The 25,561-nt window shown below is 46.1% G+C and overlaps 1 long non-coding RNA gene across 1 annotated transcript; it reads left to right on the top strand.

Moving 5' to 3' along the window:
• Positions 1-4,028: 4,028 nt before the first annotated feature.
• Positions 4,029-23,963, top strand: LOC138746316 (uncharacterized). Its single transcript, XR_011346862.1, has 4 exons — positions 4,029-4,230; positions 20,556-20,810; positions 21,675-22,363; positions 23,103-23,963. It is a non-coding gene; the product is annotated as an uncharacterized lncRNA (long non-coding RNA).
• The last annotated feature ends 1,598 nt before the right edge of the window (positions 23,964-25,561 follow it).

Raw genomic sequence — 25,561 nt, 5'->3', positions numbered from 1 at the left:
TGAACGGAGATTCACCGGTGATGGGTTGTGCTGATGGCTGGCTCCTCCCCCGTCTGCCCATGCTTCCTACCGGAACCCTGAGGCCCCGACTGAAGACCGTCCCCTTTGTTATAAGCGATTAAGAGCGTGTGTTCTCCCTCCAGCCTTATGCACGCCATGATAAGCTTGTACATTCTCCCAGTGACCTGCATGGGTTTCCTTGGGGTATTTCATTCTCCTCCCACCCTTCACAAACTTATAAGGTTGTAAGTTCATTTGGGCGGCACGGGCTTATGGGCCGGTTACCATGAAGTATGTCTGAATTTTTTTTAAATTAAAATTGATCTCATTGACACATGCTGAGAGGTCTTTGACCAGGTTGATACTGAAATGATGCCTCACCTCCAATGGGAATTTAGAACTCAGGCCAGAGTCATTCAACACAGGACAGGCTCTTCAGCCTAATTCATTCACATTGACCAAGTTGGCATTCTAGGCAGGACTACTTGGTCCACATCTGTAATGGAAGATTTAAACTGTAGTGTGAATTCAGCTTTAGACTGTTTTGCAGTCTTCTTTTGTTGGTCGCAGACTGCCAGGAGACTTTGAAGATAATTTAACCATTTGATCAAAGAGATAAGATCTGAAGTAAACAACTTTTGGGTAATATAAGCCATGGTCCCACTGCTGAAGGGAGAGACTCTCCAAGAGGTGGCAACATCTCTCAGCAAGAAGAAGAACTTCAGGAGTCCAGCTAACGTCCCGGTCGAGGGAGGTAGAGAAGCTGCTACCGGCACCCCGACAACTTACTACAAGTGTGCAGTCGTTGCCTTGCTTTGGCAGTTGGGACCAGTCCAGGCATAGTTAAGTATAATTGGGAAGGGCTTGCATGTTGTAGTGTGAATTCAGCTTTAGATTTAGTAATAAAGACTTGTATAAACTGAACTGCTCGCGGTGTGTGTGTCTATTTTCTTTCGGTAGCTCGAACACTGTGACCAATCTAAAACGAACAAAGTGAGAGGTATAAGTTTACCGAAGACAACATCCTCTCCATATATCTGCTTAAATGCCTTTAGTATCCACGTCTTTTCCTGCGGCAGCTTGTTTCAGATGCCTTGAGGAAGAGCCAGAACTTCTGTGTTTTTTTTTTAACTGCAAGCCTTTTTTACACAGAAATGCCGTAAAGAAGGCTCACCATTTAGCCAGCTTTACACTGAACCAAGCAACCCCGGCATAATGCTGAGCCAGGGTGTCATTTTACCACAGCGAGCTGGCATTCCGGGAGCAAAAGAGGCCGGGAATTGTGATACAACAGCGTCGGTGTCCAGCCTGGTCCCGGGCTGCCTTTTTTTTAAACACACAGACGTCAATTTGGCTCTGTGACCACCTCTGCTAGCAGCTTAAAGGCAGGACTACAATGAACCACCCCCCGCCCCATTCCGGGTTCGTACTTTTATCCATGGCGCAATATTCCCGTGTTGAAGTGGCTGAGTAAAAGGGCCTGCGGACCTTTGGGTTTTAATCCCGATGCAGGCTACCCACTTGGAAGTGAAAAGGTTTGTCCCTCAGGACCCTCTTCAATCTCTCCCCTCTCACCATCCTCTATAATTCTCGAACCATCGACCCTGGGAGAACCAAGACAAGAGGCTCGTTTCAGGTGAAGCAGTTGCCAATTCAGATTGGGATGAAGAGGGATTTCCCCTCCCAGGGGTGGTTTTGAAATTCTCTAGGCAACTGGGGAGGCTGATGTGGAATAAAACTCTGTTCTGGAAAGGTTTTGATTAGTCATCAAGTTTACGGTCATCCGAATGCACAACTACAACTTGTAGAAAGAGCGTTCTCCGGTCCTCGGTGCAAAACACGCACACAACCAGACATAACACACAGGCAAACAATTCACTTGGAGAACAAGTATTCAAAGATACACATAAAATATTGTTTCATGAATATGAGAGTCTCAGAGGGTTCGTGTGAGAAGTTCCTTTGGTCGTTCAGCGTTCTCACTGCCCGTGGGAGGAGGAAGTTGGTGCTGATACTCCCGTATCGCTTTTTGGTATATGCCTCTTCTTCACTTACCTCATTTCTCACAGAAACTCCAGCCATTGCTGATCCGCTGTTTACCCCATGTGTGTGCTTTTCCAGTCGACTCTGGCCAGCTCGTCTCTCATGCGACTGGAATTTCCTTTACTCCATTGAGATACCAAAACATCGGACTTTAGTCTCTCCTGTACAAATTTCAAAGTGAACTCAACCATATCGTCTCCTCAGGATTCCCTTTCCTTATCCAATCACCTCTGGGTCATTGCAGAGCCCTGATGTTACCACCAATAATTCACAGAGGGCTGAGTAGTGAAACAATCAGGCTTTTAATAGCTAAAGACCGGAACACTATCAACCACCCACCCACCTCCTTGACTTATCAAAACAAAAGGAAAGGGGCCGACTGCAAGGGGCTATGGGTAGGATAAGTCTCGGGAGGCGTGTCCATTCGATAGCAGCCAATCACGGTGTAACAGTGGTTTACCACAAGCACCCAATCCAGAAGAGCTGGATGGGCTCATCGGCAAACCGCTCCAAAAAGCTATCCTGTGGGCATTTCACAAATTCTCTCCCCTGAGATCCTGTACCGACCTGACGTTCCCAATCTACTGTCATGTTAAAAATCCCCCATGACTGTCTTTCTAACAGGCCTTATCTATTTCCAGTTGTATTTTGTTGTCCACATCCCGGCTCCTGTTTGGAGGACTGTATATAACTGCCATTAGTGCCCTATTACCTGAACTATTCCTTAACTCCACCCATAAGGACTCTACCACTTCTGATCCTATGTGCTGTGTCCGGGTTGTCTTAATAAACACAAGAAAGGCTTGTAACTTTACAGCACATTTCTTTACTCTCATCAGGCTACTGGGTCGCGTATTGACGCAATGTCTCTCACCGTGCATGCACCACTCTCAAGTTTGATGTGGCCCTTACAGTATTAGTGTTCATGCATAAAATAGTCCCAGGTTTCCTCAGTATATAACATCCCTCCTTAAAAAAAAATTAACATTTAAAAAATTTATTACAACTTTAGGTTTCTTAAAATAAATTGTTATGATTCTTGTAGTGGCTGTTTGGTTCTGCAGTTCTCCTGCTTCTTGCTGTGCAGCTGTTGTGGTGTTGCTGGTTGGGGATTTGGCCTTGCGTTCCCTCACAGGTTGTTGGAATTACAGAAGCTGCCGATGCTTCTGGCGCTTTCCATGTCAGATCTGGGGTTGGGCAAATGTGGGTCCTGTTTGGTCTCAGCTGCCCACCAGATTCTGTCTCAATGATGTATGATCTTGGTGTCTCAGCTTCTCCAACAATCTTTCCTGGACTCCAGGTTTTTAATCACTGGCTCTTGTACGTGCACATGCTGCCCTATTCTGGTAATGTTTGTGCATGTTGGTTGTAATGTTGACGACTTCCCTCTTGTATGTTAGCCAACCTTCTTCTTATTTCCTCTTGGTCGTCTGTAATGAAGGATTTAGACCAGCTTATGCAAGAATGTATGATGTGAATCAGATGATATAATCTAATTTCCACCTACTTTGATGTATTGTGAATCAGATGATTTAAATCTAAATTCCACCATGGGGCCCAGAGATGCAGTTGTCTTTTGATGGTCGCAGACTGTCAGGAGACCTTGAAGATAAATAAACCATTTATTCAGGGTGATGGGCTAGGAGTAATCAGTTTTTGGGTAATATAAGCCATGGTCCCGCTGCTGAAGTTTGAGACTCTCTGAGGGGTGGAAACGTCTCTCAGCAAGAAGAAGAACTTCTAGAGTCCAACCAACGTCCCAGTCGGGGGAGGTGGAGAAGCTGCTACCGGTGCCCCGACAACCTACTACAAGTGTGCGGTCGTTGCCTCGTTTCGGCAGTTGGGACCAGTCCAGGCGTTGATAAGTATAATGGGGAAGGGCTTGCATATCGTAGTTTGAAATCAGCTTTAGATTTAGTAATAAAGATTTGTATAAACTGAACTGCTCTCAGCGTGTGTCTCTCTTTTCTTTCGGTAGCTCCAACACTGTGACCAATCTAAAACGAACAAAGTGAGAGGTACAAGTTTACCAGGACAATGTATGATAACCAACTTTCTTCTTATTTCCTCTTGGTTGACTGGTGGATAGCTTTTGCTTGGTAGGGTTGTCTTGTACTTTCTGCCATTCAGAAGCTCTGCTGGGGACTTCGCCCTCAAGGGTGTGGCTTGCAGTGACGGAAGAGTGAGGTAAGGGTCTTCCTTTGACTCTCGACACTTCGTGAGAGTGCATTTAATTGTATGCATCTGCCTCTCAATGAATCCGTGGCACTTGTAATGTGGTGATGACGTCGTGATGGTGAACCCATATTCTGCAGCTATTTCTCTGAATTCACACGATGTGAATTGGGCCTTATTGTCACATATCACTTGTTCGTGTCTCCCCTGTCCCGTGAAGAGTGCTTGTACTGCAACAGTGATGGTTGGTGCTCTCAGGTCCTTCGCTTTCTTGATGAAGGGGAATTTGGAGTTATAGCAGGTCCCACTCCTGGTTTTCAGTGAATATGTCTGCTCCCACAGACGGGAGTCTGGCGGGTATTTCAGAGGGAATCATCTCTTCCTTTTGTTGTGTATTTCTGGCCTGCTGGACATGTAGCCACCATTTTTTTTTAATGTCCTTATACATGCCTGTGCAGTCAACTGTTGACTTTGCTCTGAGTTTGCATTTCTCCATTCCCATGTGGCCTTGGTGTATTTTCTGGAGAATTTCTTTTTGCATTATCTCTGTTCTCCAGGGATATGTCGTCCCTGACAGACCAATACTGACATATTGTAGGCTGCACCTGTTTTATCCTTTCTGGCCATCCTTGCCTCACCTGTTGTGAGAGCAGCTGCAACACCTCGTCCTTTGCGGTTTCTTCTTTAATGAGCTTTAGCTTGTTACTGGTCACACTGACGAGGTGATGTACCTTGATCTCCATGTCTTTTATTTTGTATTTTTTGTTTGGGGAAAGACGTGTCAAGGCATCGGCGAGCACCATTTCCTTCCCTGGCCTTTACTTCAAGGTGAAGTCATAACATTGGAGCCGGAGGAGTAGACTCTGTAATCTGGCTGGTGCCTTGCGGAGGTTCGTTTTTCTGGATGTGTTCCAGCAGGCGATGATCACTCTGCACCACAAACTGTCTCCCATAGAGGAACTTGTGGAGCATTTTGCATCCATATACGACTGCCAACAACTCCCTTCCGATCTCGGCCTATCGGGTATCTGCTGTTGTCAGGGCCTTTGAGGCAAACGCTATCGGCTTTCCTTCCTGCACCGAGGCTGCCCCGAGGCCTCTGATGGAAGCGTCTAACAAGTGACAGCTTTTTTTTCTCTGTCGTAGTAGCTCAGTTCTATTTCTTTGCAGATCACTTCCTTAAGCTTGTCGAAATTTTGTTGATGCGATGGTGACCACTGAGACTCCACATCATCTTTCAGCAACTCTCTGAGGTTGACTGTGTGGTCTGACTTGTCTGGGGTGAAGGAACTCATATATTGGACCAGGCCGAGGAAGCTTCTTAGTTCCTTTATGTCCATTGGGTGGTCACTTCAGCAATGGCTGCTACCTTCTCTGGGCTTGGCCTGACCCCTTCAGGTGTGTCCACCATGCCGAAGAATTGGCTCTCCTTCTCCTCAATGATGCATTTGTCTGCATTGAGTTTGATGCCGGCCCCTCTTGTTCTCTCCATGGCCTCATGTAGGTGGAGATTGTGGGTTTCCCGTCTCTGTCAAAGATCTGGATGTCGTCTGCGATGCCGACAGCGCCCTTGCATCCCCTGTAGGTCTCATCTATCCTTTTGCTGCAAGACGTCTTGGCTCACGTTTAGGCCAAAAGGTAAGCGCAGGAACTTGTCCCAGCCGAATGGAGTAAACATTGTGAGGAGTGTCGATTTTTCGTCCAGCTTCGCGTTCCAATACCCATTCTTTGCATCTAGTTTACTAAAGATTTTGGATCCCGCTAGTTCCGAAGTGATGTCTTCCAGAAGTGGAGTTGGATAGCGATCTCTTTTTACTGCTTGGTTTGTCTTTTGAGTCCAGACATATCCTCAGGCGGCCATTCAGTTTTTCCTTTATTACAATGGAGTTCACCCACTTTCACTACCATTGGTTTTTCTTCCATTTCTTCGAGCTCCTGCTAGCCTTTGTTTCAGCTCTATTGGCAGTTTCAGTAGAACATGGATTATTGGTCTGCATTCTGGGTCTATGGTTATGTGGTATTCAAAATTTCCGAAGCACCCGACTGTGTCATCAAGGCATTCGGGGTACACGTCCATGAGTCCAGACTTGCTTGTGATCGGAGGGTGTTGCTCAAGTGGGGTGTCGCTATTGATCCTCTTGGACATTTCCTTCTCCATGGTCTCATTGTTTACACAGATTAGCTGTGATTCCTGACAACTATTCAGGCCTAGGATTGCTGGTCCGTCGGCGTGAGCCACGAAGAATGTGACACTTCCTAGTTGTTTAATTACGGGGTCACCATAGGCTGTGAGCGTGATGTTTACGGCTTCTAGTGTGCCTTCCTCTGGGTACCCATTCACCATGTTCTCGGCGAACATCTGATGGTACTGTTACCAGGCCAGAGGACCTCAAACGTAGCAGCAATAGATATTCTCCAAGACCAGTGGTTACTTAAACAAAAGTTGCTTTTAATTATCTTTAAGCATGAAAACAGAATCACACTTTAACTTATCACTATTGACTTAACTAACCTAACTTAACCCCCTTCTAATTCTAAGCCCACATGTGTGTAATATGTGTGTGTGTGTGTGTGTGTGTGTGTGTGTGTGTGTGTGTGTGTGTGTTTGTGTGTGTAAGTTCAGAAAAGTTATTTGATTCACAGTCCAATCTCACTTCTTATTCCTCCAAGTTCACTGGTCGCAGGCAATTCTTATACTGTGCACAGAATTTAATATGTATAAAGTTTCTTCCCTAATTCAGTGTATTATTATTATCACAACTTCCTGTTAGTACAAACTCAGTTACAAGGGAGACGGGTTATCCCACTGATCAACAAGGATCTGATAGGGTAAGATGGTGCCTCACTTCCACAGAATACTCTGAATCTGAAGCCGTTTATAGGAGTGTTGGATCTGAATGATGCCTCCGTGCTGGGTAACGTGCGCATCCTCTGCAGGGAATCTGACATGCTCGCCGCCATTTGCTGCCTCCCCCTCTGCTGGGGTAACCGAAACGCGCTCCAGTCCTCGGCTGGAACCTGCAGCCCTCTGCATTGCCGGTCTCTACGTTCAGAGCCCCCCACCCCCACACTGGAGCTATGGACAGTTCTTGTGGGGAATCGCTACAGCCATCGGCACAGATCATCATTCTAGAGCGACCATCCTCGATCTTATTTTTTGGCGACGGTCTCTGCTCAGAGTTTGTGGGACCCTTTCCCTGTGAGGCAGTCCAGTTTAGTTGGTTTCTTCCAGGCCTCTTTCCAAACAACTACATAAAAAGCATTCAAAATATTTAATGATTTCAGTCTGTGAACCCTCAGTGTGCTGTGCCCCCGTGGTGACTGGCTGCTCTAGTCTGTGGAGGCAGTTGAGGTGAGGAGAGATCTCTGCGTGATTCTTACCTTAACCTTTTTAAGCTAAAAATTCTTTTCGACCTACAGCACGGAAACAGCATGAGCCCGGGCCGTCCAATTACACCTTTGTGATCAATTAACCCACAAACCCAAGCAGACACAGGGAGAGCGTACAAACTCTTTACAGGCAGTTTGGCTGGAGTGGCGCTAACCGCTATACTAACCGTGGTGCCCAATTTATTTTGTTTAATGTGGATCCCAAGCTGCCCTCATATTTAGTTGGACCAGATGCTCCACACTATCTTTTTCTCACCTCTCAAGACTGGAGGCAGCAATTTTGCAGCTGTTATCTCTCCTCCCGTGACCATTTTCAAGTCAATATCTCCAGGGTCCATTGTCATGGCCAGATGGATCTCTGCCAGTTGTTCAGCTATCTTATCTTATCTTGTCATCGTAGCTGCCTAACCTTGTCAGAGCAGCCACTGTTACTGTTACATTAACAATAAAATATAACAATTACAGCACGGAAACAGGCCATTTTGGCCCTTCTAGTCCGCACCGAACTAAGTGCTCTCCTCCTGCACCTTGCCCATAACCTTCCATTCCCCTCCCATCCAGATACCTGTTCAATTTTTCCTTAAATGACACAATGGACCCTGCCACCACTACTTCTCCCAGAAGCTCATTCCACACAGCCACCGCTCTCTGAGTGAAGAAGATTCCCCCTCGTGTTACTGCTAAACATTTGCCCCTTACCTAATGACCTCTTGTTTCAATCTCTCCTACTCACAAGGGAAAAAGCCTATCCACATCAACTCTGTCTATCCCTCTCTTAATCTTAAATAACTCTATCAAATACCCCCTCAACCTTCTACGCTCCAAAGAATAAAGACCTAATTTGCTCAGTCTTTCTTTGTAATCTAAATGCTGAATCCCAGGTAACTGTAAATCTTCTCTGCACTCTCTCTACCTTGTTGATATCCTTCCTATAATTCGGTGACCAGAACTGCACATAGTACACTAAATTTGGCCTCACCAAAGCCTTGAACAGTCTCCACGTCACTTCCCAACTCCTGTATTCTATTCATTGATTGATAAAGGCCGGCATACCAAAAGCTTTCATCACCACCCTATCCACATGAGATTCTACCTTCAGGGAATGATGCACTGTTGTTCCTAGATCTTTCTGCTCCACTGCTTTCCTCAATGCCCTCCCGTTTACTACGTATGTCCTGTTTTGATTATTCCTACCAAAATGAAGCATCTCACACTTATCAGCATTAAACTCCATCTGCCATCTTTCAGCCCACTCTTCTAAGCAGTCCAAAGCCCTCTGCAATCTTTGAAAACCTTCTTCATGTTCCACAAATCCACCTATTTTAGCATCATTTGCATATTCACTAATCCAGTTTACCGCCCCATCCTCCAGATCATTAATGTATATGACAAACAGCAATGGACCCATAAACAATTCTTTTTGAAGGTCTATGCAAGTTAATTACTTTTGTGTTCAAGATTTTGTGGGGTTTCCTGAATGAGATTCTTGTCAGGCTTCCTGTCGGTAAAAGGTGACCAACGTTTCAGGCCCAGCCCTTCGTCAGGTATCTGATGAAGGACCCAGGTCAAAACTAGTTATCCCTTTACTTTGCCTGTTCAATTTCTCCAGCACATTTGAGTATTGCACTCAGCCCCTTCACCTGCAGATGTTCTTGCTTAAATTTATTATCAATCTCCAGTTTCCACCCCCCCCCCCCCCCCCACCCAATATTAGCTCTGGTTAATGTCCACAATTAATTCTGTGAAATTAGGCATTATGCGATGTGGATGTGTGTGAACATTGTATTATATACTAAGCAACGCTATATAGGATATTGTAGTGTACCTGTAAACTTTTTATTTGTAAGTAGGGACCAACACGGGGCTGGGGGGGAGAGAACAGGGCAGTGGGATCAGTGTGGGGACCGACACGGGGTTGCAGGGAGAGAACGGGGCAGTGGGATCAGTGTGGGGACCGACACGGGGTTGCAGGGAGAGAACGGGGCAGTGGGATCAGTGTGGGGACCGATACAGGGCAGTGGGATCAGGGTGGGGACCGACACGGGGCTGTGGGGAGAGAGCGGGCCGTGGGATCAGTGTGGGGATTGATACAGGGCTATGGGGAGAGTGCAGGGCAGTGGGATCAGTGCGGGTATAGAGTGCACAATTTCCTATAGCTTGCGCTTGCTTTTTCTAAATTGCTGCGCACTTGCTCACGGCAACTGAATAATTATGAGATCACGGACGTATGTGGTCAGACGTTGCCAAGAACAGATATAAAGCAGCTCATACCTGAAAATATGAATACTTGTCCTGCATATGTATTGTCCGTCTGTCTGTCTGTGGGGATATAGGTTAATTGGGCATAAGTTGGGTGGCACGGACTTGTGGGCCGAAATGGTCTGTTACCGTGCTGTCTGTCTAAATTTAAAAATTTGTCTCAATATAAATTTAATATCTAACATCTCGCTCCAACTCAAGTCCTCCAGTCCTGGCCACATCCTGGTGAATCTCCTGTGCACTGATCCCAACCACTTGATTTCCCTGCTGTAACTGGTGACCAGGACTGCACAAGCACCCCAAGTGCCTTGCACAGATGGATGGTGACGTCCAAACATTTGCACACAATGCCCCACCCAGAGAAGGCAAGTGTGCAAAATGCCACCATTGCCTGAATCACCACTTCCAAGGAATTATCCGTCACTGGATTGGGAGGAGAGGGTCGGGAGATGATAGAAACTTCAGAATTCGTCCAGGGAAAGAAGAAATTACAACACTAGAACTTGATAGAGATGGGAGTGGAATCCTTCCCTGGCCAACACTCAATGCTCCAAGCATTGGCTCTACACTGTAGACTGATTTAGAATAGATCAGGGGTGGCCAAACTTGTTTAATGTAAGGACCACTTAAAATAAACTTATGTTTGAGAGCCACAAGCCATGAAAAGATCTTGCAAACACATTGTGTTACAAATATTTTACATATGTAATGTCTCTGAGTTACTTGGGAAGCTTCTTAAATAACTTTGAGATGGAAGATTCAAATAACAAAAGAGACTTTACTTACTGAGGCATTCCACCATCTCAGGAAACTGTTCAACACTCACATATACATACGCCCCACAGTGGTGCACAACAGTTACTACGTGTATTCTTAGGTGGTTACAAAATAATTCACATTATTCTGACTATATAACACATAAATATTAATCAATAATGTCCATAATAATATTTAAAATTTTAGATATACAGCACAGTAACATTTTGGCCCATGAGTCAGTGCCGCCAAATTTATACCCAATTAACCTACACCCCCATTGCAGGACAAAACCAGAGACCCCTGGGGACAATCCATGCAGACACGGGGAGAACGTTCAGACTCCTTACGGACAAAGCTGGATTCGAACCCGGGTCCTGATCACTAACACCGTAAAGGCGTTGCGCTAACTGCTACACCATGCCAATTGCTACGCCAATTCATGTATGTAGTTTATAAACTGCTAAATTGGACTAGTTTCAGTAATGAAAAATATACTTTTTTTTTTTTAATTTTTTATTTTTCACACCATAAATCACAATAGCCATGATATACACTTTTTCTTTTATAATGAAAAATATACTTAATGTGTCTCGTGTAATAGTTGAATTTTATGGACTAATTTTTAGGGTAAAATTTAGGATTTTGACTATTATACGCATACTACTTTTGACCATGGTATATACCTGCATTGCTCGGGGGGCGGGGTACCGGAGCTCGGATGGGAAGGTGAGCAGCTGGGGCCTGGCCAAGAGTCTGCGGTCGGGGCATCAGCAGCACGGATGGAATGAAGGCCGGGGCGTTGGGAGCTTGGCTGGGCCTGGGTGAGAGTCTGCGCTGGCCATCGGGAGGGCGGGCTGGGTCTAGGCAAGAGTCTGTGGTTGCCACACACGCCGCAATCACGCGATCACAAGTGGCTGCCAAAGTCAATTGTGCCAGAAAGGAGATTTCAGACACAGGTTCTACAGAAGTTCTGCCCCCCTGCAGCCCTAATGTTCAAGTGAACAATCAAGAATTTATCAATAGTTTTCTTTATCCAAGGGTGAATACCGTATAGTTTAGCGTATAAGGCGACCTTCTGATTTTTCATGGTTTTATCATATATCGGGCGTAACCCTCCCCCCCCACCCCATCATCCTGGTCATTGCCGGAAGGCGGGTGTTTATCTCGGACCCTCCAGCAAAACGACGAAAGCTTGAAACGAGTTTTACGTTAAAAGTCATACAAGTGGCCGAGAAATCCAGCAATTCCTTACTAATATCCTGGTAGCCTGAAAATTTGTCGTGGGTTCATTTTTGGTGTTTTGTGTCACCTTATTCGCAGAACTGATTTTTTTTTCTTTGCTCATGGATGAAGCTTTTCACCTTGTCCCAAGTATAAGGGAACTTGCAGTCAAAACGAACGTGGGCGTTGTAAAATGTAGGTTAGGAAGACATGCGGGGAAGTCGGTTTGGGTGGGGCCTCCACTGCTTGGAGAGAATAAAAGAAAAAAAACACCAAGAGACGGAAGTCAAGGTATCTGACGTGGTAGAATTCCATATCGAGTCCCGGATGGAAGGTGAGATGGTGTTCCCCAAGCTGGCTTTGGGAGACTGGCCGTCAGTGCTTCGGTTCTGTGCCCCTTTTTCACAGTCAAGAAGGACCCTTCCCAGCTCGGTTTTAAATTCAAATTTAAAATGTAGACGTACAACACAGGAACAGGCCATTTCGGCCCACCCAATTACACCTGCAATGGAAGGAAACAGGAGCCCCCTCCCCCGGGGAAAACCCACACAGAACATACAAACTTCTTACAGACAGTGCCTTATTTCAAGCTCAATCCCGATCGCTGGCGCTGTAACAGCATTGTGGTAGTGGCGACACTTGCATCGCTGGAGCAGCCAAAATTAAGGGCGTCACAGAGTATCAGAAAATATCAAATATTGGAGGAATATTTGGACACAAAACATATAAGAACACGACAGCACAGTACAGGGCCTTCAGCCTTTATTGTAATGCTAATTTATATTAAGATTTCAGATTAATTGTCAGAGAACATACACGATATCAGTTACAACCTTTTTCTTGCGGGTGCGGCAGAATTACCACTAATTGGTAGTGCAAAAAATAAACTGTACACAGCGTAAAGCATGTAAACAAAGAAAGAGCTGTAAACAGATAACAAATGTAAACAAACTGTGCAATACCGAGAGAAAAATAATTAAACTGCACAAGTCAGTGTCCTTAAATTAGTTCCTGATTGAGTTTGTTGTTGAGGAGTCTGATGGTGGAGGGGGAGCAGCTGTTCCTGGACCTGGTGGCAGCAGGGAGGACACAGCGCAGGCTGGGTGCTGCGGATCCTCGATGATTCCCGCTGCTCTCCGACGGCAGCGTTCCCCGTACATGTTCTCGATAGTGGGGGAGGGTTTTGCTTCTAATGTCCCGGGATGTGCCCACTACCTTTTCATGGGGGCTTTCCGCTTAGATCTCTTGGTGTCCCCGTGCCAGGCCACCATGCAGCCGGTCAGCGCACTTTCCACCCCACCTATGTAGAAATTTGCCAGGATTTCTAGTGAACCTCCTGAGGAAGTCGAGGCGCTGACGTGCTTTCTGCGCAACGCCATTGGTGTACTGGGTCCAGGAAAGATCCTGCGAGATAGTGACTCCCAAGAACTTAAATGTGCTCACCCTACCCACCTCTGGTCCCCCAAAGATTACTGGATCGTACACCTCTGGCTTTCCCGTCCAGAAATCAATAATCAGCTCCTTCATTTTGGTGACATTGAGTGCGAGATTGTTGGTGGTGGACCGTTCAGCCAAGTTTTCATTCTCCCTCCTGGCTCATCCCCTTCCTATCTTAAAAAAACCCAAAATCTCTCCCACCTCGTAGCCCTCTATTTTTCTTTAATCCATCTTTCAACCATATGCCTGTGTAAGAGTCTCTTCAATGCCTCTTATGTTTCAGCCTCCATCACAGTGAACCCCCTACCGTCAGGTACCTAAAATTTTTAAAAGATGGTGATGCTGTCTGAGTTTCTTTAACAGCAGCCCTGTTGCGAGCGCGCGCCTGTGGAATGCAGGGAGCGGAGACACAGTGCTCCCGCAGGGTCCAACCACCGTCAGCTCCGCATTAAATGGTCTGGCAGTGGAGCAGACGGTGGCTTTATTTAGAGATTCTGCAACCGCGGGTTCTGTGCTCGAGGTGGCCGCGCCCATGACTGGCAGCAGCCATGAGGGGCTGCAGGCCCCGGGGAGGCAGACGACTGGCACAGGGGCACCAGAAAGTGGGTAGAAGAAACAGCGGGGAAGGTGAACCTCGTGATGGAGACCAAGGTGGCGGACAAGTGAGGGTCTGTAGGTTAAAAGGTGGGGCTGTCGGCGACCCAGGGCGAGGGACTCTCCCAGGCTGCGGTCGAGGCTGGAGACTGGCTCAAGATTGGGCGCCAGGTATCGGAACCGTGAGGCTGGAGGGCTCCTGATCATGTCGAAAGGTTGAATGTGGAGCTCGGGCCGCTGATGGTTTGGCCTACGGGGGCTGTGGCAAATCCACGGACACTCGGGGACTCTTGTTTTTCTGCGAATCAGGTAATTTTGGCCCGATGGTGAATGTGTCTGCCTTATGTTAGACGAAAACAAACTCCGTGTAATAATGCACTCGTGACAATAAAGTAATCTTGAATCTTGTGTAAAAAAAACCCTTCCCTTCAGAAGAGAAAACAAAAGTAACAAATATAAAAGAAGTGAAAAATAAATATTCACAGTGGGCCTTAGTGCAAAAAAATGTGCCAAGTCAGTCGCGAAGGCAATTATGTTTTTAACATGGCTGCTGAGTTCCAGGAAATTATTCCCAATTTCCCAGAACGCATGCCATGCAAAAAGGTTGGAACGGGAGTGCGGGAGACATTCCCGTTCCGATAGTTTACCTCCACCGCCCCCCCCCCCCCCCCCCCGGACCCTAGTTATTTTCTACACTGAACTGCAGGCGATCCGTGAATAATGGGCTAACGAATAAGGACGACCTTACATACCGCACTTCTAAACTTGCGATATTTGGAGTTTTGGTTGTTCCTGTGTGAAGGTAGGGAGATACTTCAGAACAGAAAAATCACTGAAGTTCGATGTAAAAAAAATGAGAGATCTTTGGTGGCCTTGAAAAATCATAGGGAATAAAGAATTGCAAAAGAACCCCCACCCCCCCCAACCCCCGCCCCGGGCTTGGTCAATTGGATTCCATTGACTGAGGTTCACTGGCATTGCCTAAAGTGGATCTTTGTAATACAATTAACACGTGGATTTAGTAGATTGTTTCTTGGTGCCTGCCCCATTGACCACCGCCAGTGGGCTGATCTCGCCTCAAACCGTGCATCTTGGCGCCTCACAGTTTGGCGGGCAGCAACCTCCTTTGAAGAAGACCGCAGAGCCCACCTCACTGACAAAAGGCAAAGGAGGAAAAACCCAACACCCAACCCACCAATTTTCCCCTGCAACCGCTGCAACCGTGTCTGCCTGTCCCGCATCGGACTTGTCAGTCACCAACGAGCCTGCAGCAGACGTGGACATTTACCCCCTCCATAAATCTTCGTCCGCGAAGCCAAGCCAAAGAAAGAAAGGTTGTTTAAAATAGACAATTGTCTAACAGTGGTTGATTGTTGAAAGAGTACGAGTACATGTAAAGGCAGCCGGTCAGGTGATTGCTTAAGATGTGTAATTGTGTGATAAATGTTGCTTAAAAATAGCCAATTGTTATGCAGGTAAATCAGTGAACCGGTGCGGACTTGAAAGGCCAACATGGCCTGCTTCCGCTCCGTAAATGGTTATATGGTTATATGGTAAAAGTTTGGATAAGCATCAGTTGGAGGAATATATATGGTAAGGCAGAGTTCAGCTGGTCGAGTGGTCCCACCAAGAACCTTGCACACAATATTAGCAAAGCTGAAGAGGTGGTTGTAGACTTCGAGAGGAAATCAGAAAAACATCAACTGGTCCTCATCGAAGAGTCATCAGTGAATAGGACTGAGAGCTTCATGTTCCTGGGTCAACATCTCTAAGGATCTGTCCTGGGACCTCCATTACAAAGAAGGCTCGCCAGCGGCTCTACATCGTGAGGAGTTTGAGGTGATTCAGTAGGTCATCTACAGGTGTACCATGGAGAGCATTCTGGCTGGTTGCCAATGGTCAGGACAAGAAAAACCACAGGGAGTTGTAAACTCTGCCAGGGTCATCACGGGCATCAGTTTTCACTCCATTGAGGACATCTACAAGAGGCGGTGCCTTAAGAAAGCAGCCTCTATCCTCAAGGACCCCCACCACCCAGGGCATGCCCCCTTCACTCTGCTACCATCATGAAGGAGGTACAGGAGTTTGAAAAAGCCTCATTACACAAACAGCTTCTTCCCCTCTGCCATCTCACTTTCTCTTATATTTGCACTAATCTATTCGATTTAAATGTAAATTTATAGCAATATTTGTGCTATTAAAGTGGTGCAAAATTCTGATTTGGACATAGGAGGCTGAGAGGGGATCTTATAAGATAATGAGGGGCATAGATGAGGTGAATAGTGACAGCCTGTTTCATAGAGTGGGATTAAGGAAGTTCACTTCTTCAGTCAGAGGGTGGTAGGAACATGGCACGAGCCACCAGACAACGTGGTGGACGCAGGTACATCAACTTCCTTTAAGAAACACTCGGACAATTTCATGGATGGGAGGAGGTTGGGCCTATTGCGGGCAAGTGGGGGTAAAGCTCATTATTCAGCAGGTAGAAGCAGAGTCGTCCATGCGATAGGACCCTATTGCGTCGTGAAGAAAGCAGGTCAGCGCCTCTACTTCCTCAGGGACTTTGCAGAGGTTTGGCATGACATCGGAAGCCCTGTAAAACTACTACAGAGGTGTGGTGAAAAGTGGGCTGACCGGCTGCATCATGGCCTGGCATGGGGAGACCAATAGCTCTAAGCGGAAAGCCCCAGGACACAGCCCAGGGCATTAGAGGCAAAACCCATCCCACCATCTGCAGGGAATGCTGCCGTCGGAGAGCAGCGGCAGTCATCAAAAACCCTCACCACCCAGCACAAACTCTGTTCTCGCTGCTGCCATCAGGAAAGAGGTCTAGGTGCCCCAAGACTCGCACCATCAGGTTCAGGAACAGCTGCTCCCCCTTCACCGTCAGACCCCTCAACACCAAACTCAATTAGGGACTCATTAAAGGACTCTTTGCACATTATTTAATACTGAATATTTATTTTTTTTCTGAAATAGCACAGTCAGATTGTTTACATTTCTTTTTTTTTGTATACATAGCTATTTTTACACAACCGATATGCAGAAACTGCCTGAGAATAATCTCAGGGTTGTATGTGATGCCATGTATGTCCTCTGACAATAAATCTGAACTCCATCAATAGACAATAGACGGTAGGAGCTGGAGTAGGCCAATTGGCCCTTCGAGCCAGCACCACCATTTATCGGATCATGGCTGATCTTTCCCTTTCAATAACCAATCCCAGCCTTATCCCCATAACCCTCAACTCCCCTGCACACAAGAGCCTTATCCATCTCTCTCTTAAATCTATCCTGCGAATCTGCCCCCACCACCCTCTGTGGCAATGCATTCCGCAGATCCACAACTCTCTGGGTTAAAAAAGAATTCTCCTCATTTCTGTCATAAATGCCCTTCCCTGTATTCCTAAAATATGCCCTCTAGTCGAGGACATCTACATGAGGCAGCGTCTTAAAAAAGCAGCCCCCCCCCAGGCCAGTCAGGGGAAAAGGTACAGGAGCCTGAAGACGAGCACCCAGTGGTGCAAGGACGGCTTCTTCCCCTCTGTCATCAGCTTCCTGAACGATCAGTGAACCAAAGACACTGCCTTACTTTTCGTGAACTATTGTTTATATATATATATATATATATATATATATATATATATATGTGAGATGGTCATAATATGAACGTTTACATTGTGGCGCTGCCGCGAAACACCGAATTTTATGACTTGTTCATGACAATATATTCTGACTTAACCTGATCCAGCATACAAGCTTGTTCTATTCTGACCTCTGACCTCACCTTGACTAAAGTCCTTTTCTCTGGTGAATACTGAAGCAAGGTATTCCTTTAGGCCCTCCCGAACATCCTCCACGTCCAGGCACATGCTTCCTACTTGATTCTTAACTGGCTTCACCCTCACTCTTGTCATCCTGTTCTTCGCATAAGCCTTGGGGTTTTCCTCAGTCCTATTTCCCAAGGCCTACTCGCTCTCAAAAGTCCTTTCTTAAGCTCCCTCCTGCCTAACATATTAATTCTCACAAGTCCTTCCTGTTTTTTGCTTCATAAATCTAATGTCTGCTTCCTTCTTCCTCTTAACCAGCTGCCTCACCTGCATTATCAGCCACAGTTCCCTTTTCCTCCCATGAGCAGGACAAGCCTATCCAGAACCCCGCTCAAGTGGTCCGTAAACATCCTCTGAGAGCACCTGTTCCTAATTTACTCCCCCCACCCCCCCACCATCTCATCCCATTGTAATTAGCCCTTCCCCAATTTTGCCTGCTTTTATCCTGGCCATAGCTGTACGTAAGCTCAGGGAGTTGTGCTCTCCATCAACGAAATGCCCCCCCGCTGAAAGGCACTAGATCCAGTAATGGCCTCTCCTCCAGTCGGCCAGTCCACAAACTGTGTCAGGAATCCTTCTTGGACACTCCTGACAAACTCTGCTGCATTTACCCCTCTTGTGGTAAGGAGGTGCCAGTCAATATTTGGGATGTTGGAAATCTCCCGTAACAACAACCCTGTTTACTTGTGTTTCATTCCAAAATCTGCCTGCTAATCTGTTTCTCAATGTCCCGAGGGCTATTTGGGGCCCTGTAGACTACTCCCAGTACAGTGATTACTCCCTTCCTATTTGTGACTTCCAGCCACACCGCCTCAATCCCTCCACAACTTCCTCCCTTTCTGCAGCCGAATACTGACCTTTTAACCCTGGCTCAGATCCTCCTGGATCTCTTCCCCAGCGGGAGCAGGCTGAAAGATGCTGTGTGCGGTGTGGAAGGGTCCTCGATGATTTTGCGGGCCCTCGTCAGACAATGATCCTGGCAGAGCAGGTCGATGGGGGAAGAGGGAGACCCCAGTCATCGTCCTATGGTCCTGTGAATTGACGTCCACTTTGTTGCTTTAACGGTCTTCAGGCACGGACTTTGATGTGACCTTGTGCTCCTGTAGTTTCGGCTCGTGGGGCCCGGTTCTTATGCCCTGTAGAGCTGCTCTCACTGACAGGAAAAGGGACAAAGGAGGGCCATTGGCGCCTTGAAACTAGTTGCTCTGGGCAGATGAGACTCATTAACTATGGATGGTAACTCATCTCGGAAAAGATTTCAAACCTTCACTGCCCTGTGGCTATACCCGCTGTTTCTTCTTTGGCTTGGCTTCGCGGACGAAGATTTATGGAGGGATATGTCCACGTTTGCTGCAGGCTCGTTGGTGACTGACAAGTCCGATGCGGGACAGGCAGGCACGGTTGCAGCAGTTGCAAGGGAAAATTGGTTGGTTGGGGTTGGGTGTTGGGTTTTTCCTCCTTTGTCTTTTGTCAGTGAGGTGGGCTCTGTGGTCTTCTTCAAAGGAGGTTGCTGCCCGCCGAACTGTGAGGTGCCAAGATGCACGGTTGGAGGCGATATCAGCCCACTGGCGGTGGTCAATTTACCCACTGTAATTACCCGCTGTAATGGAGGATTTAAACCATGCTGTAATTACCCGCTGTAATGGAGGATTTAAACCATGCTTTTGCTTATGCAAGGCTGAATATTGAGAATAATATATGAAACATGACTAAATTCCACCATGGGGCCCAGAGATGCATGTGAATTAGCAGACATAATCTAATTTACACCATGGGGCCCAGAGATGTTGGTTGCAGACTGTCAGGAGATCTTGAAGATAAGTAAACCATTTATTCAGGGTGATGGGCTATGAGCAAACAATTTTTGGGTAATATAAGCCATGGTCCCGCTGCTGAAGTTTGAGACTCTCTGAGGGGTGGAAACATCTCTCAGCAAGAAGAAGAACTTCTAGAGTCCAACCAACGTCCCGGTCAGGGGAGGTGGAGAAGCTGCTACCGGTGCCCCGACAACCTACTACAAGTGTGCGGTCGTTGCCTCGCTTCGGCAGTTGGGACCAGTCCAGGTGTTGATAAGTATAATGGGGAAGGGCTTGCATATTGTAGTTTGAAATCAGCTTTAGATTTAGTAATGAAGATTTGTATAAACTGAAGAGCTCTCGGCGTGTGTCTCTGTTTTCTTTCGGTAGCTCAAACACTGTGACCAATCTAAAACAAACAAAGTGAGAGGTACAAGTTTACCAGGACACCCGCTTACGGGAAAGGCTCTGGGAAAGTTCTGGAGTCCCGAAGGCGGCTGACTGCTGTACCCAGCACCAGCTCGGCAACTCCTGCCATGCTACTGGCACCAAACTGCGTAAAATTTATTGTTCCTTTGGACTTGTCATTAGCATGGGGGGGGGTGGTTCCCTCAAACAGATCTCCATATCAGCTCTGCCCTGGCTTGTGCCCTCCACACTGACTACCAGAGCACAGAACCTATGTTCGATCATGGCCGACGGAGGCCAAAGGAAATTGATTAGATTAAAAGCGTGAAGTCTTCCATCTCCCTGAACTTCCCACTCCATAAACATCTCTCCACATGTGTAAATTGGCCATTTTCAAGCTTAAAATGCTTCTAAGCAAACTGTTAAGACATTTACGCTTGCTTCCATCACAGGGGAGAGCTGACAAGAACGTTGCCAGGGTTGGATGATTCTTTTTAAAATGTCGGCTGCTTTGACAAGCCTTGTATTGCCATAGAGTCGGCTGCCCACCAATTCAGACCAATCCTACAGTAAATGTGACCTCTTTTCTTCTCTCCACATTGCCCTCAACTCTCCCTGGATTCCCCCACCCTGCACACCGCAGGCAATTTACAGTGGGGGGGCAACAAATCTGCACCATCTTCAGGACGTGGGGGAAAGATCTCTCCAGTTTTGCCGCATAGGTTGTTGGCGACTCGAGGCAAATGACCCACGCGGTCTGTGGACCGCGGAGGAGGGATTCACCCCGGGCTGCGGACTGCTGGAGATGGGCTCGAGACAGGATGAATGAATGCCAGGCAAGAGAACCAGGATGCGAGAGGGTGGCGAGGGCGCTGAAGGGTTCCTGATCGCCTCGGAGGTTCGGATCTTTTTTATTCCTTTTTTTTGAGATTAACTGATCATATATGGTTTCATCATTAACTGTCTTAGATCATATCATCAAATTAGACAGATATTACTCTGTGCATCAACCAGGGGTTGGTATAATATAACGCAATTGGTTTCTATCCAGAATTATTTTTAAGAAATCAACAATTATTGATGGATTATTTTTGAATTTTTATTTATATTAATTTGTGACATAAAGATAGAAATAGAGATATATGATATGACCTGCTTTTTGTTATATTAGAAGACTTTGATTATAGGATTATTATGTTAATAAAAATATTTTAAAACGAAAAGGAGGTTCGGATTTGGTGAAGCCAATGGTTTTTTCGTTGGAAAACAACAGTTAACACTCATAGATATTATTTGTAATGAAGATGTATTTAATGACCTCACCTTCCATGGAGCTCATCCCTTCGGATTAGACCAGACCTCTGAATAATAACTTAAATACTATGCTATTATATCCACAGGGCTTAAAGAGCTCTTGCTCCTTGCAATGTTCTTTTGGCCTTTATTATGTTCAAAGAGACCTCACTGTCCTTGTACACAAAACCCAACCAGACAGGTGCCGCGAGGAATAACGATGCAGTAGAAGTCCAAAAATCTGGACCACCACCGAATCTGGACTTTTTCGAAAACTCTCAAACTTTTAGTGGGCTTTTGTGTGCATGTTTCAATGCCACAGATGTACAGCGACCACTTCATTTTTCTTTAAAACTGTTTGTTTTGATAAATAAAGCACACTGTATTTACTAACGAATAAGCTATCAAAAATTACCTGTTCGTCTCTTCTTTATTCCTCATTAACTTTGAATTTTAAATGTGCTGCCAGAGAATCTGGAAAATCCGGTCTGACCCAGTCCCAGCTTCTACTGCAAGATGATGGGCAAGAGTATCTGTGAACAAGAGAATTTGTGAACAAGAGAATTTGTGAACAAGAGATAAGAAAGAGATCTTACTGGTAACTATACAGGGCGTTGGAGAGACCACATCTGACATATTGTGTAAAATTCTGGTCTGCTTACTGAAGAAGGCATTTTCCTGGGAGGGTGGGAAACACAGATACTCCTAAGTGGCTCTTTGGGAGATAAATCTCTCCTGATTGGAAGCGTTTGGTTGGCTAGAATTTAGAAGAATGACAGTCAAAGAAAAGAAAATTGTAAGTAGGCTTGAGAGGGGCGGTATGAGGAAGATGCTTCCTTAGAGCCGAGAATTGAACAAGACAGGCTCAAAATGAGGTGGTCGACCAGTGAAGAGTGAAAAGAGGAATTGCTTCACTTCGAAGTTCAGGGAATTTTTTTTGGCCCCTGAGAGCTGCTACGGGATTTGGAAGAAAAGTGGATGGCCATGAGTTTGATGCAGGAATTAGACCAAGAGCCAGCATAGACTTGCTGGGCTGAATGGCCTGTTCCTCTTTCGATTGCAGGGTGCAAAGGCTGTGATCTCAAACTACACTGGATTAAAAATTAAAATCTAGATACCAGGGTAAAACCCCTGCTATCCAGCACCTATTGGGACTGGGTAAGTGAACTTTTTGATTGCTTGAGATTGTGTTTCGCACGGATTGGTGAACGAATGCCAATTTTAAACTTACACATGTTTGACCGATTTATTTTCTCTAATTATCTTCTTGGTTGCACACACACCCACCCTTTGCTGCTTACTTGAATTCTGGACAACAGGGGTCTTAGTGTGTGTGTGTGTGTGTGTGTGTGTGTGTGTGTGTGTGTGTGTGGGTGTGTGTGTGTGGGTGTGTGTGCGCGTGGGAGTGTGTGCGTGGGTGTGTGTGAGCGTGGGAGTGTGTGCGTGGGTGTGTGTGTGTGTGTGGGTGGGTGTGTGCGTGTATGTGTGTGTGCATGCGTGCGTGCGTGCGTGTGTGTGTGTGTGTGTGTGTGTGTGTGTGTGTGTGTGTGTGTGTGTGTGTGGGTGGGTGTGCGCGCACGCGTGCATCATGGCTCTGAGTTTACACTCTACTGCAAGTACACCAATGTGAAATGCTGTGTGTGTTTGAATAGTGAAATAGACCATTTTTATGGCCATGGCCCTGCGTCGAGAACTTGAATCAAATGGAGAAGTTGTGGTTTTCGAAGTCTGCACATTGCAAGAGAAGGAAAGAAATGAGTCAGGGCTGGAACTGATGCAATGAATCATGTTCAGTGAGAATGCAACAAGTCGAAGTTCACAGAAGAAAGCTGAAGGGAGAGAATTTTAGAGGAGAAATAGAGCATAAAGATGAGACAAATCAATCTGATTCTTGCAGGAGGTTTGGTACGACACCAGAAACCCTGGCAAATTTCGACAGAGGTGGGGTGGAAAGTGTGGTGCCCGGCTGCATCTCGGTCTGGTGTGGGGACCCCTGAGCGTAAAGCCTTCAAAAAGATGGTGGATGCAACCCCAGGACATCACAGACAAAACCATCCCCTCTATTGAGGACATCTACAGGGAGTGCTGCGGTCGGAGAGCAGCGGCGACCATCAAAGACCCACACCACCCAGCACACGCTGCTGTCATCAGGAAAGAAGTGTCGATGCCACAAGACTCATGCCACCAGGTTCAGGAACAGCTGCTCCCCCTCCACCGTCAGAGTCTTCCACAATAGGCTCAATCAGGGACTCTTACTTGTGTACTTTATTGACTTTCTTTTGCTCTCTCTCTATATTGTACAGTCAGTTTGTTTACATTCATTATCTGTTACAGTCTTTGCTTCCATGTTTACGCTGTGTACAGTTTTAGTTTTGCACCACCAATAAATGGTAATTCTGCCCCGCCCGCAGGGAAAAAGAATCTCAGGGTTGTATCTGATGTCATGTTTTATACTCTGACAAGAAATCTGAGATCTAAATCTGGAAGATTGACATAATAGTGGTCGGTAGCCTTGCCCACTTCAGTTTTCTTAGGAACTGCAGTCTCTATTGTGTCTTCCTGACAAGTGAGCAGATGTTGAGTGTCCACCATGGTTTAAGTGAACTCCAAGGAACTTGGTCCTCTCCACTACAGAGTTGATGTGTATTTTTATTTTAAAAAGGGATATTTTTATTAAAAATAATAAATTTCTGCTGAAACACTGAACAAAAATGTTATAGACAATCAATTTGGTGCCACCCTCTCCGATGGTGTCACCGGTGTGGTCCACAATTAGATCCCCCTGCACCCCCCCCCCTAGTGTCACAATCATGGACAATCCATTGTGGGCCCCTCGAGCACTGGAAAGATAGTATAAATCACTTATCAGCTTCCTCTCCCAAGCCAACATGTCAGCGTTGAAACCATTCTTCCTTGCAGTCTGGGATAGGGTCGGCACATGTTGGAAAGGAATCTGAAAATTGCAGGAAGACATAAAATGTAATAGGCCCTTCAGCCCACCTACCCTATGCCACCCACACTAGTCCCACCCACCTGCATTTGCCCCATATCCCTCTATACCAGTGGCTCAAACTTTTTCTTCCCACTCACCTACCACCTGAAGTATTCCCTATGCTATCGGTGCTCTGGGTTAGGGATTGCTTAAGGTGGGATGTGGGCGGAAAGAAAAAGTTTGAAAACCCCTGTCTTAATCGTACCTCATGGACTCGTTATGTGCACGGTTTCAGAACTCCAAAGGAAATGGGCCAATGACCATTTTTCTCAAGCAAGATATTTCAGTAACAATTGGGTCTAGAGCAGTGGTTCTCAACCTTCCCTTCCCACCCACATCCCACCTTAAGCAATCCTTTACTGATCTCAGAGCACTGATGGCATTAAAGTGGGATGTGAGTGGAAAGAAAAAGGTTGAGAACTAGGTAAATTGTACAAATTCTCTTAAGTGGAAAACAAAACATTTAAAATTACCGGCAACCCTTAGAATGACATCATCGAGTATTTTTGCAATATTTTTTCATGAGGAATTGAGCGATCAAAACCTTGAAACCTTATTTAGCTAACAGAGTTTACAATGTCAGGAATAGCAATTAAGGTCATTACTCAAGCCCCAGATGATTGAATCTACCATAGGCAAAGGTTAAACAAACATGGGAATGGGGTCAGTTGCTGAAGTACACAGATATCTTGAAAGATCCTCAATTAAATGTAAACGATCAGGCCCACATATTTAGAGATGGCATCTCATCCAAGAGAAAAATAAATAAGCCACAAATGCTGAAAATCAAAGAAAACGACCCCCCCCACAAAAAAAATTACCATTGTGGAAAGTCAATCTTTCCAGTCAAAGAACCTTCATTGGACTTGGGCAAAGAAATTACTTTTAGGTTGCGGAAAGAGTTGTGGGGGGGGGGGTGGCCAAGGGAAGAATGGGGCAAAGCAGTTGATGACATTAAAGATTAGTGAGGAAATTCAGAGATAGCGAGCCATTGAAAACTGTGAAATTCTGAGGTGTGGAAATTTATCCACTGGCTGAACTTGAATCAATTTAATGTAAATTTCGGCGCACAAGTTGAGTTGTGAAATTTCTCAAAAACGGGCACCCGATTTATACACTGGATATACATTTTGAGGCTTTAAGTTCACCGAAAATAAGAGACATATTGACGTCAATTTGGCGCACCTCCCCACCGCTGGGCGCTGCTATAACTGCTCCTACCTGGGACCCTGAGGTCACCATCGCCGTTCCAGCCTGGTGGGCCGAGGTTCCTGCTCCCGCTGGGAGCACGATGTTAGCACTCCAGTTCCGTGGGCTGTTGTCGCTGCTGCCTGGTAGGCCGAGGATTTTTTAAAACTTTCTTA

Source organism: Narcine bancroftii, chromosome 11 (assembly GCF_036971445.1).
Source record: "Narcine bancroftii isolate sNarBan1 chromosome 11, sNarBan1.hap1, whole genome shotgun sequence".
In the NCBI taxonomy this organism is placed as follows: domain Eukaryota; kingdom Metazoa; phylum Chordata; class Chondrichthyes; order Torpediniformes; family Narcinidae; genus Narcine; species Narcine bancroftii.
This window is presented reverse-complemented; position numbering and strand designations above follow the sequence as displayed.